The sequence below is a fragment of the Mirounga leonina genome, unplaced genomic scaffold, assembly GCF_011800145.1.
Source record: "Mirounga leonina isolate KUSES-001 unplaced genomic scaffold, KU_Mleo_1.0 Mir_101799, whole genome shotgun sequence".
Lineage (NCBI taxonomy): Eukaryota > Metazoa > Chordata > Mammalia > Carnivora > Phocidae > Mirounga > Mirounga leonina.
The window spans coordinates 3,049,568-3,062,071 of record NW_023270210.1 but is presented as its reverse complement, the minus strand read 5'-3'; the positions used below and the strand labels follow the sequence as shown (position 1 = coordinate 3,062,071).

General features: G+C 35.4%; 1 protein-coding gene across 1 annotated transcript in view; it reads right to left on the bottom strand.

Moving 5' to 3' along the window:
• The window catches only part of GABRA3 (gamma-aminobutyric acid type A receptor subunit alpha3), a 368,385-nt gene that overhangs the window by 51,587 nt on the left and 304,294 nt on the right, over positions 1 to 12,504 (bottom strand). The gene's annotated exons all lie outside the window — the stretch shown is intronic.

Genomic DNA, 12,504 nt, shown 5'->3' with positions numbered 1-12,504 from the left:
TGAGGTCATACTGGAGTAGGATGGTCCTTAATCCCCTATGACTGATGTTTGTATAAAAAGAAGACAGATACACACAGGGAGATATATGATCATGTGGGATATTTAATATATAAAATATATGATAAATATTCATAAATTAGTTATATTTTGTAGATCTGAAAGACAATGCAAGTGGACTTTTCAAAAACTTATCAAATCAAGCATTTGTTTTAAATAACTGAATATATTTTTTTCCATCTTCTTTTCTAGCCTTCTCTCTTTCAATTTCTTTCTTCCTATCTCATTTCCAAAGAAGCAAAGAGCATGCCTAAGATGAGCAGATGGTGAAATAGGACATCCCTGGCTCCAGTATCCCATCACAAATATATGGATTAGCAACTATTTACAGACAATAATACTTTTGTGAAAATCCCAGAACCAGGGATTAAAACTAAAACACCTTCTTTGAGCACAAAATCCAAGAGAAGCCACATTAGAAAGGTCAGAGAAGTGGCTTCACTGCACCACCTACTTCCCTCCCCCAGGCCAGCCCAATGTAGCACCTAGAGGGTTCCTCTGGGTCTATGGTTTCTCTAGTGGGAAAAGAAGAGCCTAAGGCAGATACACAGTTTCCCCCAGCATTCCAGAGCATTCCTCCAGAGGCCTACTTCTGCCTTGCCTCACGGGGAATACTGGGAGAATCAACAGGGCTAGACCATTTGGGGTCAACTAGGAACAAAGAAGGGGGAGTGGTGAAACTTCCAGCCACCTGTGCTTGGATCTTGGCAGTGATACCAGGTCCCTGCTAGCAAACTCGCCTGATCAGAGTTTAGCCAGCAGTCTGTCCCCACCTGTACAGGAAACCCAACCTCTCAAAGCAGCCTGTAGCTCTGGCTAACAGATAAGTACAGGCAGAGGTACTGCCCAACAGCAGAGTTTGGACCAACAGCACAACTCCAGCAGAGGCCTTACCCAGTGGTTGTAGTCTAGACAAAAGGATCATACCCCTTGGTGTCCTGGTGCCCACACCCACCAAAATGGTGACCTCCTCAGATCTAAAACACCCTGGCTGTCTTGCCTGGGGGTCATGGTGACCCCCAACTACCAAAATGGAGACCTCCATGGGTCAAAACCTCTGGCTGCACGGCTGAGAGGGAGATGGGGGGTCGTGGCACTCCAACCACCAAAATGGTGACTTCCATGAGTTGAAACAGGCCCATTGTAATACCTGAGGATTCCTGCCCCCAAGCTGTAGAGCATGCTAGGGTTAACCTGTGTTTCAAAACAGTGTGGCACCCAACTGCTGCAAGTAGCTCGTCCCCCATACAACAGAGCCCCCCTGTGGCCCTGCTGAACAGTGGAGCATAGACCACTGAATCATGAATAGAAAATCTAAATGGATCAATATAGTGCAAGGAGATATAATCAGTAATTAGCACCTCCCAACAAAGAAAAGCCCAGGACAAAATGGCTCCCCCAAACTTTACTAATAACCTACTGTTGACCAGAAGCCTTACCAATAACAGTGGATTAACACATATTTTGTACGTTATAAGTATCATATACTGTATTCTTACAATAAAGTTAGGAAAATAAAATGTTGTTAAGAAAATCATAAGGAAGAGAAAATACATTTATAGTACTGTATTTCTTGATAGTGTAAGTTTACCTCATCTATTTATAAGACAAACCATATGTTAGAGCCTACATCAATATTGTCTTACATGATACAAAATACTATAAATGCTATACATGCTACTGACACTACACATCAAAAATGAAAATATGTGAAAAAGGAATATTTATTTACAAGTATAACAATTCATACATTGATATCAAAGAAGCAGCAATATGACTGCTTTATGGTAGCCTAGTATAATCAATATAATTGCTTCATGGTGGCTTAGCCCATATACTCATGAATTGTCATAAAATTTTTATGGCATACAGTATTACAGTCATATTCATAATATGGTATTGGAAACATTGTTACTTAAAAAAAAAAACACTTGCCTGTGATGATAGGCTGATATGCATTGTCTCCAATTAGAAGAGAGAATTACTGTATGGTAATGTAATTCTTTGAAAGCAAAGTTATAAAACAAAACCCAACTTTTACATCAACATGGATGGGACTAGAGGAGATTATGCTAAGTGAAATAAATCAAGCAGAGAAAGTCAATTATCATATGGTTTCACTTATTTGTGGAACATAAGGAATAGCATGGAGGACATTAGGAGAAGGAAGGGAAAAATGAGGGGGGGAATTGGAGGGAGAGATGAACCATGAGAGACTATGGACTCTGAGAAACAAACAGGGTTTGGTGGGGGGAGGGGGATTGGTTAGCCCGGTGATGGGTATTAAGGAGGGCATGTACTACATGGAGCACTGGGTATTATTCGAAAACAATGGATCGTGGATCACCACATCAAAAACTAATGATGTATTGTATGGTGACTAACATAATAAAAAAAAAAGAAAAAATAAAGTATATATAGGCAATGGAAAAAACCCAGAAAACTAACACATTATTAATTTTATATTAAATACCACTCATTTTATGCCTATGTAAGGATCAGCTATCCACTTCCATACAAGTCTTACACATGATGTTCTTCATAATGAATATTTATGTGATGATAATGACACAAAAATGTCTCATACAATTCCTGCTGTACAGTTATTAGAAAAAAAAAACAAAAGATATTCACATGAGGACAAAAACACACAACAGATAATAAGTTTATTAACTGTATGCCATGATGATTATTTACTATTCATTAAGTGGAATTGAATCATTGTAAAGGTCTTCATCCTCCTTGTCTTCTGGTTTAGTAGGCGGAGGAGGAGAAGGAGGAATTGGTCTTGCTGTCTCAGGGGTGGCAGAGATAGAAGTAGTGGAGGAGATGGAAGGGGAGGTAGGAGAGGCAGGCACACTCAGGGTAACTTTACAGAAATACATTGTAATGTCTGTCTGATTTGTTTTTCTCATTTCTCCAAAAATGTTCCTATATGGTTCCAATCCTTCTTCCACCATTTGCTTTAATTTCAATGCCCATATCATAGAGGGGTCCATGTCATAAAAAATGTCAAAAGCAGTCTTAAATAATTGGAATCCTTCTTACATGTTGTCTAATGTCAGTTTGTTTTCTGGCACTACTTCTAAATCTTCTTCCTCATTGGCACTGCTTCAGAAGCATTCATCTCCATCAAGTTGTCTTCTGTTAATTCCTCAGATGTGGTGTCTATTAGCTCTTGAATTTCTCCAAGATTGATATCTTGAAATCTTTCAATCCCCACTTTTTTTGCCATATCACAATCTCTTTCATTATTTCTTTAGTTCTGTCATAAATCATGTGAAGTCAGGCACAACATCTGGACACAGTTTTCTCCAGCAGGAATTCATTGTTTCAGACTTGATGGCTTTCATGGCTTGTTCTGTAACAACGATGGCATCTTCAGTGTTATAATCCTTCCAGATTTTCATGTTGTTCTCTATATTGGGGTTCTCCTGCATAGGGTTGATGATCTTTTACATAGAGTGCCATGTACAATGAGACTTAAAGGTCCTTGTGATCTCCTGATGCAGAGGCTGAATTAGAGGTGTTGTGTTTGGGGACAAGTAGACCACTGCAATATTTTTGGTGTTGAACTTATGGGTTTCTGGGTGGCCAGGTGCATTGCCCAATATCAAAAGAACTTTAAAAGGCAGTCCCTTACTAACAAGGTACTTCCTGACTTCAGGGACAAAGCACTGATGGAACCAATCCAGAAAAAGTGTTTGCATTGTCCAGGCCTTCTTGTTGTACAACAAAAATACTGGCAGCTGGTGTTTATCTTTTCCCTTCAAGGTTGGAGGGTTAGTAGCTTTATAGATAAGAGCAGTCCTGATCATTAACCTGACTACATTTACACAAAACAGTAGAGTGAGTGTGTTCTTCCCTTCCTTAAGTCCCGGTATTCGCTTCTCTTCCTTACTAATAAATGTCTTTTGTAGCATTTTTTTCCCAGCATAGGGCACTTTCGTCTGCATTAGAAACCTGCTCAGACAGATATCTTTTTTCCTTAGTGATTTTTTAATGGTGTCTGGGAACTCAGCTGCCTCTTGGTTGGCAAAAGCTGTTTTTCCTGTTTTTTTGACATTTTTAAAGCCAAAACTCTTTTTAAAATTATCAAACCATTCTTTGCTGGCATTAAGTTCCCCAACTTTAGACCTTCCTTTTACTTTAAATTGTTATGTAATGACTTCATTTTTTCTTGAATCATATTAGAATCTATAGATATGCCTTTCTTTTTTTTAATTTTATTATGTTAGTCACCATACAATACATCATTAGTTTTTGATGTAGTGATCCACGATCCATTGTTTTCGTATAACACCCAGTTCTCCATGTAGTACGTGCCCTCCTTAATACCCATCACTGGGCTTGCTTGCTTGCTTGCTTGCTTTCTTTCTTTCTTTCTTTCTTTCTTTCTTTCTTTCTTTCTTTCTTTCTTTCTTTCTTTCTTTTTTAAGATTTTATTTATTTATTTGAGAGAGAGAGAATGAGAGACAGCATGAGAGGGAGGAGGGTCAGAGGGAGAAGCAGACTCCCTGCTGAGCAGGGAGCCCGACGCGGGGCTCGATCCCGGGACTCCAGGATCATGACCTGAGCTGAAGGCAGCCACTTAACCAACTGAGCCACCCAGGTGCCCCATCACCGGGCTTTCTTATAGCAATCCTGCACCTGCATAAGAGCCGCATTTTCAATGAGAAAAAGGTAATTTCACAAAAAGTACAAGGTTTTTGTACCTACAGATGTGGTTGCAGTGATAACTTTGTGAATTTGCTTTTCTTTTTTTATAATCGTCCTTATGCTGGATTTATTTACCTTCAAATGGTGGGAAACTTCAGCTGTAGACCTCAATCTATGGTACATATCAAGCAATTAAACTTTTTCTTGTAATATCATGACTTTTCTCTGCTTCTTGGGAGCACTCCCAGAATCACTATGGTACTTTGTATTGTTTCCATGGTGTTGAATTCAAGTTTCTTGGTATTGTACTTAACATGATGAAAAATATGCAAGAACCATGAGAGATCACTTTTTACTGTGATACACAATTTACTGGAGAGATGAACTGCTCACAGGGAGATGATTAGCATCACACTGTGTTTTAAGTGGATACTCACAACACTTGATCTCACTGCAATAGCAACAGGAGGTGGCTAAAATTCTTAATGTAGTACAATATATACTGGGTTCATTTTATGCAGTTATGATTTAACACTGCATCTTGACATTTGTTTACATTTTTCTCAGCTGTGAATGGTGCCATGGGCCATCTGTGTATATGTGCATAACTTTTGATAAATTTTAACTTTTTATAATAGATTTGTGTATATTTTATGGTAGTGAATAATAAGATAGACTAATATCTACATATATTTTTTGCATTCATGACATATCAAACTTATCCTAATTTTTTTTTATATTTCTAGGCTATGTGGTTTATCTGTGAGTTTCCTCAAATTGTTACAAATTTCCAAACATTTTTCCAATATATTGGAATCCACATATAAGTAGAATCATGTAGTTCAAACTTGTTGTTCAAAGGTCAACTGTACAGGCCAATATCCCTGAAGAATACAGGCACAGAAATTCTCAACAAATACTGACAAGCCAAATTCAACAGCACTTTAAAAGAATCAAACACCATGATCAAGTGGGATTTATCCCTGGGATGCAAGAATGGTTTAACATTCGCAATTCAAAAAATGTGGTATATCACATTAATAGAATGAAAGAAAAAAAAACAAATGATCATTTCAATAGATGCAGGAAAAAGCATTTAACAAAATTAAACATTCATTCATGATAAAAACTCTTAACAAATTGGGAATAGAAGAAATATACCTCAACATAAAAAAGTCCATATATGACAAGCTCACAACTAACATTATACTCAATGGTGGGTTGAAAGCTTTTTCTCTAAGATCAGGAAGAAGACATAAGTGTCCACATTCACCACTCCTTTTCAAGATAATACTGAAAGTCCTTGCTGGAGCAATCAGGTAAGAAAAAGAAATAAAAGGCATCAGAATTGGAAGGGAAGAAGTAAAATTGTCTCTATTTGCAGATGACATAATTTTATATATATATAACCCTAAAGATTACACCAAAAAAAACAAAACAAAACCCTGTTAGAACTAATCAACAAATTCAGGAAAATTGCAGGATACAAAATTAACATACAAAATTAGTAGTGTTTCTTTTTTTAATTTCTTTTTTTATTTTTTAATATTTTATTTATTTATTTGAGAGACAGTGAGCAAGTGAGAGAGAGAGAGAGCACAAGCAGGGGGAAGGGCAGAGAGAAAGAGAGAAGCAGACTCCCTGCTGAGCATGGAGCCCAATGAGGGGCTCCATCCCAGGACTCCAGGATCATGACCTGAGCCAAAGGCAGACACTTAACTGACTAAGCCACCCAGGCTGCCCCAGTAGTGTTTCTATATACTAACAACAAAGTACCTGAGAAAGAAATTAAGAAATCAATTCCATTTATAATAGTATCAAAAATAATAAAATACTTAGGAATAAATTTAACCAAGGAGATGAAAGATCTGTATACTGAAAACCATAAGACATTGATGAAAGAAATTGAAGACACAAATAAAAGATATCCTGTGTTCATAAATTAGAAGAACTGATATTGCAAAAATGCCCATATTACCCAAAGTGATATACAGTCAATGCAATAACCATCAAAATTCCAATAGCATTTTTCACAGAAATAGGGAAAACAACCTAGAATGCATATTGAACTACAAAAGACTCTGAATAGCCAAAGCAATTTTAAGAAACATAAAGATGGAGACATCACACTTCCTGATCCAATCACAAAGCTATAGTAATCAAAACTATGGTACTGGCATAAAAACAGACACATAGATCAATGGAACATAATAAAGTACTCAGAAATAAACTCATGTATATATAGTCAACTAATATTTGACAAGGATGCTAAGAATACAGAATGGGAAAAGAATAGTTTTTTTCAATAAATGGTGGTGGGAAAACTGGATATTCACATGCAAAAGAATGAAATTTGATCCCTATCTTGCAAATTAACTCAAAATGAATTAAATACTTAATGTAAGACCTGATACCAAAAGCACAGGCAACAAAAGCTAAAAAAAAAAAAAAAAACAAATGGGACTGCATCAAACTAAAAAGCATGTTTATAGCAAAGGAGACAATTAATAAAAAGAAAAGACAACCTGCAGAATGGTAAAAAATGTTTGCAAACCATATGTCTGATACAGATTATACTCCAAAATATATAAAGAACTCCTACAACTCAATAGCAAAAAAACCCCCAAAACAATCCAATTAAAAATGGGCCAAGGACCTGAATGGAATTTTTCTGAAGACATACAAATGGCCAACAGGTACATGAAAATATGCTCAATATTACTAATCATCAGGGAAATGCAAATCAAAGCCACAATGAGATATCACCTCACACCTAATAGAATGGTTACCATAAAAAAGACAAGAGATAACAAGTGTTGGAAAGGATGTGGAGTAAAGGGAAACTTTGTGCACTATTGGTGGGATATAAATTGGCACAGCTACTATGGAAACTAATATGAAGGTTTCTCAAAAAATTAAAAATAGAAATGCCATATGATCCAGCAATCCCACTTCTGGGTATATGTCCAAAAGAAACAAAATCAGTACCTAAAAGAGATATCTGCACCCCTATATTCATTGCAGCATTATTCACAATAGTCAATACATGGAAACAACCTAATTGTCCATCAATGAATGAATGAATAAATTAAATGTGATATATAGTTACACCCACACACAATGGAGTATTATCTTAGCTGTAAAAAATGAAAAAATCCTGTCATTTCTGACAACATGGATGAACCTAGAAGACATTACGCTAAGTGAAATAAGCCAAAGACAAAAATTCTGTGGTATCATTTACATGTAGAATCTAAAAAAGTTGTACTTATAGAAACAAAGGAGAATGGTGGTTTCCAGGGGCTGAGGGGTAGGGAAAATGGGGGAGATGTGGATCAAAGGGTACAAACTTCCAGCTATAAGATGAATAAATTCTGGGGATCTAATGTACAGCATGATGACTATAGTTAATAATACTGTATTGTATACTTGAAATTTGCTAAGAGAATAAATTAAGTGATCTCATCACCATAATAATATGATAGATTATAGTAATAATTTCACAACATATACATATATTATCACATTGTACACCTTAAATGTATACAATTTTTTCAATTATATCTCAATAAATTTGGGATGCCAGGGGAAGCAAAGAGGCAAAAAGAATTCTCCTTAGTGAGAACTGAAGCCTTTTGTTTGGTTGTGAAGATTTCCCCTTTCTGCCCTTGTATTGCAGACGATCTGGGTCTAATGTGAAATAGTCAAAGAGATAATGGAAAGTCACCTTTCACAGTGATTTTGGGTGAAAATCACAAGTAAATGTTTAGAAAGCTTAGCAAATGAATTCATTGTGTTAATTAACTGACTAGGTTCTCTTAAATATAACTCTGATGTTTTGTATCTCTTTACATCCCCTTCTCTGCCAAAGTAAGAGCCAAAGCTTTGATCAGATTGGAAGATTTTTTTCCAACTTCCCCATTATATTTCCACCCTGTGTCTCAGCTTATTATTAAGCTTATTAAGTACCATCTGTGTTGTGTGTGAAATATTCAAGGGTACAATATAAAACATATAATGCATATGTATTCGCATATTTCTATGGATTAGAAATACAGAACAGTTCAGCAAATGCTTTACATAACTGAATATATTTTTATAAAGTGGATCATTATATTCCCCCTCTCCTTGCAGCCTCTCTTTGTGTCTTATTATGAAAGACAACCCTTTAAGAGGTTTGGAGAATTTTCCCCTGCCTTTGCACTCCAGCCTATTAAGTTCCATTTGTGTTAAATGTGAAATATTTGAGAATACAATGAAAAATACATTCACAATTTAGCTAGTATCAAAGGTTGTGAAAGACACAAGAAGATTTTTTAAATAGCTTGGCAAATTAACTCATTATACTAAGCGAGTGGATATATTTTCTTAAATTCATGTTTGTTTATTTGTTTTTCAATTCTCTTTCTCTGTTCCTTGAACTTTTATCTTGCCTTCTTTACTCTTTTCATCTCCATCGCTCTGACTTGTCTTGTGTGTCACTCTTTATTTTCTGCTTATTTATCTAGGCTACATGTCTAGAAAGATAATATATACAATGATAGTAATAAAAATGTTATTCTAACAAATGGTCAAATTTCTAGGAATGGAAAAATGAGATCATATACCCAAATCCTCCATTTAGAAAATTAATGCAATAATTAGCCAAATGAGAGAAAATGGAATTGGTCCTGAAATAGGGAATGGTGTGAATAGCTAAACACAGATTTTGAGGACTTTTATTCATTTATTTAACACATATTTGAATCTGGAGCAAAGAGGTAGAGCCCTCTGCTTAGAATTACAGGCATACCTCATTTTATTTACTTGATTATTTATTTATTTTATTGACGTATAGTTAACATATAATGTTATATTACTTTCAAGTATACCACAGAGTACTACACAGTGCTCACCACAATAAGCGTAGTTATCATCTGTCATTTTACAAAGTTATTACAATATTATGAACTATATTCCCTATGCCTTACCTTTCATCCTCATGATGTATTTATTTTATAACTGGAATTTTGTACCTCCTAATCCCCTTCATCTATTTTGCCCAACCCCTCCCCAAAACCACCAGTTCTCTGTATTTATGAGTCTTTCTCTATTTTTTATTTGTTCATTTGTTTTGTTTTTAGATTCCACATATAAGTGAAATCATGTGGTATTTGTCTTTCTCTGACTTATTTCACTTAGCACAATACCCTCTAGCTCCATCCATGTTGCCTCAAATGGCAAGATTTCATTGTTTTTTTTTTTCTTTTTATGGCTAAGTAATATCCCATGTATGTGTGTGTGCATGTGTATGTGTGTATGGCACATCTTCTTTATCCATTTGTCTATCTGTGAACACTTAGTTTGCTTCCATATCTTGACTATTGTAAATAATGCTGCAATGAACATAGAGGTGCATATGTCTTTTCTAATTAATGTTGTTTTCTTTGGTTTCTTTGGGTAAATACCTCAGTACTGGGTCTTTTACAAATTGAGGGTTTGTGGCAATCCTATGTCAAACAAGTCTATAGTGCCAGTTTTCCAAAAGCATTTGCTCATTTCATGTCTCTGTGTTACATTTTAGTAAATCTTGCAATATTTCAAACTTTTTCGTTATTATTGTATTTATTATGGTAATCTGTGATCACTGGTTATGACTTGCTGAAAGCTTAGGTGATGGTTAGGACCCTTGGGGAATAAGATATTTTTAAATTAAGGTATATAAATTTTTCAACATAATGTTCTCATACACTTAATAAACTACAGTATAGTATAAACATAACTTTTATATGCACTGGGAAACCAAAAATGCACTTGACTCATTTTATTGCAATATTTCCTTTATTTTGGTGGTCTGAAACTGAACTGTCAGCATCTCCAAGGTATACCTGTACTTCTTACTAAGGACTGAGAGAGAGCATTCAGAGAGAAAGCCACTCATATAAAACAGAGCATCCATGGATTGTGGGTCTTTCTCTGGTCCAGCATTCCATTAATATGCTGGACCCCACATGGAGGAGCATATTTAGAATTCAGAAAAGAATGTCCATAATTTATAATCACATGAAAACAATACACATATATGTGAGGTAATAATATTAATATGGTTCCTAAATCAAAGGGTATCAAAGGGTGTACAGCAAAAAGTCTCCCTCCCATAGATACCCCCAAACCACCCATCTCGTTTCTCCTCTTCCAATTAACAGCCTCTTGGGGTGCCTCGGTGGCTCAGTCAGTTAAGCATCTGACTCTTGGTTTCAGCTCAGGTCATGATCTCAGGGTCATGGAATCGAGCCCTGTGTGGGCCTTGTGCTCAGCGCAGAACCTGCTTGAGATTATTCTTTCCCTTGGCCCCTCCCCCTGATCATGTTCTCTCTCTCTCAAAATAAATAAAAACTTTTTTTTAAAGTTGTAATTTCTACACTACTCTTAAAAAAAAAGGCAACAAAAACAATTAGCAGTCTCTTGTGTACCCTTCTAGAAATATTATCTCTATACCAGTATATATCCCTAAGTGTTCAGTGTTCTGTGCTTTGCTTTTTTTCACTCAACAATATATCCTGCAGATATTCCCTTTGAATGATACATCAAGAACTTCCTCATTCCTTCTTACAGCTGCATAGTACTGAATTGTGTGAATGAATTTAATACATTAAATAACCTCTTTGCTGATGTACATTGTATCATGTTTTCAAAACTAATTTGAGATATAATCTAATTATATCTACAATGACCCTATTTTCAAATAAGGTCACTTACTGATGTACTGTGAGTCAGGATTTCAACATATCTTTTGAGGGGACATAATTCAACCCATAACATCTGCATTGTCAATAGTGAAGGGAAACTGGCATGCTAATACATTGATAATGGCACCATGAATTGTTTAACCCTGTAAAATGGCAATTTGTCAATATGTAATAAAATTTTTAAAAATATGTCTACTTTCTGAAATAGCATTCTCAGCATTCTATCCTAGGAAGAGGATTACACAGGGACAAAATGTGATATAGAAAAAGGCCTTCACAGTGTTGTTTATAACATAAAAACACAGAAAATAATACTAAATAACTGGTTAAATGGACTATGATCTACATATATGAGGTCATTAAAATGAAGATATTATTTTATTGAGCTTCACAATGAAATGCTACACTTCCCAGTGATAACATAACTTATCATATCTTTGTCAAGAATTCTGTGGCCTTGAAGGAATGCTTATTTTCTTTTTAAATTTAAAGTACATAAAACAAGTAATAGTTAATGTTTATTATAATTATGTCTATTATAATTGTTTAAATATTACTACTTATAACTAACTAACATGAAGCAACAAGTATTGGCAAGGATATGGAGCAAAGAGAACCTTTGTGCACTTTGGTTGGTGGGATACAAATTGGCGCAACCACTATGGAAAATAGTATGGAGGTTCCTCAAAAAATTAAAAATAGAAATACCATATGATCCAACAATGCCTCTTCTGGGTACTTATTCAAAGAAAATGAAAACACTAACTCAAAGATATATGCACTTCCATGTTAATTGCAGCATTTTTACAATAGTCAAGATGATGTAGAAACAACCTAAGTGTCCATTGATGGATGAATGGATAAAGAAAATGTGCTGTGAATGTGTGTGTGTGTGTGTGTATATATATATGCATATACATACACATAGAGGCAGTGACAGTAGAATATTATTCAGCCATCAAAAGAAGGAAATCTTGCCATTTGCAACAACATGGATGGACCTTGAGGGCATTATGCTAAATGAAGTAAGTCAGAGGAACACCAATATTGTATGATCTCA